This window comes from Triticum aestivum, chromosome 5B (assembly GCF_018294505.1).
Source record: "Triticum aestivum cultivar Chinese Spring chromosome 5B, IWGSC CS RefSeq v2.1, whole genome shotgun sequence".
In the NCBI taxonomy this organism is placed as follows: Eukaryota; Viridiplantae; Streptophyta; class Magnoliopsida; order Poales; family Poaceae; genus Triticum; species Triticum aestivum.
The window spans coordinates 387,699,557-387,701,467 of NC_057807.1; positions in this window are offsets into that span (position 1 = coordinate 387,699,557).

Consider the following 1,911-nt stretch of genomic DNA (forward strand, 5'->3'; position numbering starts at 1 on the left):
GGGTTAAAACCAAGACTTACCAAGAAGGCGACTTGGTGCTCCGGCTCATCCAAGATCAGACAGACATGCACAAGTTGTCTCCACCTTGGGAAGGGCCCTTTGTGGTCAGCAAGAATCTAAACAACTGGTCATACTACCTCATCAATGTTCGAGAGTACAAAGACTCACGCAAATCAGAGGAGGAGACTCGCCAGCCGTGGAATATAGCTCATCTTCGGCCTTACTACACCTGAGCCACATGCTCCTACTATGTATATTTTTTTGATAATGTACATATTATGATCAATAAATAAACCGTCATCCTTGCTAAAGCGGGGCCTTTGCCGTTTCGTCTTATATGTCTTCTTGGTTACATGGGGGCTTATGCTTACAAAGCGGAGTTCTAGTTACCCATTAAACTAGCTTATAAAGCCATATAAAAAAAGCTTGGGAGCTTCACACCCAAGGGACCAAAGAGAGCCTGTTGCCACACACAGCTCAAACATAGGTACCCATTGAGCACAACTCACAATGTTACTTGGGGGCTCTTTGTGCACAGCAAGAAAGAGTTTGAAAGGACCCTTGTAATAGGCTATCAAGCCAGGCTTGGAAGCCAGGTGTATTCACCTAAAACCCTAGGTTAACCTGCCTTCATCAAGTAAGCCACTCCGTCCAGGTAATCCTGGTATGACCCGTCGAATGTTTGACAAGTCAATCTTATATTGACCCTGAACTTGTCAAAGTTAAAATGACGATTGGGTAATGTGAGGTCCATCTTAAAAGGCTTTGTAAAATGGTTTAACTCAGTGGCCTGGCAGCCCATGAAAAGCCTCGAATTTGGGCCTGGCAGCCCTTGAAAAGCCTCGACTACAAGTTTTCATTTTCTTTTGTTTTTTCCAAGTTTTTGTTTGCTTTTGCTTTTGAGATAACCGGTGTCTATCGATCCTTCCTAACTATAAGTCATCAATATAACCCGATGTTCATTAATCCGGTGTGGCTTTCAACTATCAGTTGTTAGTACACAATAAATCTTAAACCGGTGTTCATCACAACCCGGTCTGGCATTGACTATAAGTCGCCAGGATGATCATCCGGTGTTTATCATAACCTGGCTTGGCTTCTTATAAACCAACACGACATGGTAAGAGTTGTCAACACTCAAGATTTGGGTTATCACCCTTACTTCAAAGAGTTGGTAAGCCAATGATGTGATTCAACATCACAGGTATGATATATTTCATATTTCATTTTGCAGCCTTGGTTGTAAACTCTGGCTTTATATTGGGTATCATAACCCGTCCGGCGGTAAACCGCCAGGGCAAGTTTAAAGTTTGTCATATGCAGAAAACAGGATTGCATAACACTGTTAAAGATCATAAGCATACATTGCATATCCTGAGAGATTGACAGTATCGGGAAAGTGGTTATGCACGATGGCATAGCAGACTAAGTGTTTCAAGCTATGCACGAAGGCATAGCAGACCAAGTGTTTCAAGCTAGCCTATTACAAGGCGTTTTTAACACCCAAAAGGATAATTCTTTTTCACAGAGGACAGTGCGCAAGACGATAAACCGGCTTTCGAGTTATGATTCTGCTTCAGCTTGATGTGAAGATTGCGAATCGTCCTGCGCCGGTTCAACCTCCGCCTCCCCACCCACTGGCTAGAAGTCAATGGTTGCCCAGTCAATTCCAGACAAAGCTCGGAAGACAGCTTCATCACTTAAAAGATCTGACGGTTCAACGTCAGGGGCATAAGTATGCTTACGGATTGGCGGGATTAAATTATGGGCTTCATAAACCGATGCATCGATCCGTCTGTTGTCTGCATCATAGATGGACCGATGGAAAGACAAATCAGTCTCTCCGGCTAGTCTACTCGCAAGAGGACGCATCTCCTTTGTCAAGGCTTTAAGGGCATCCTTGTCAAATTC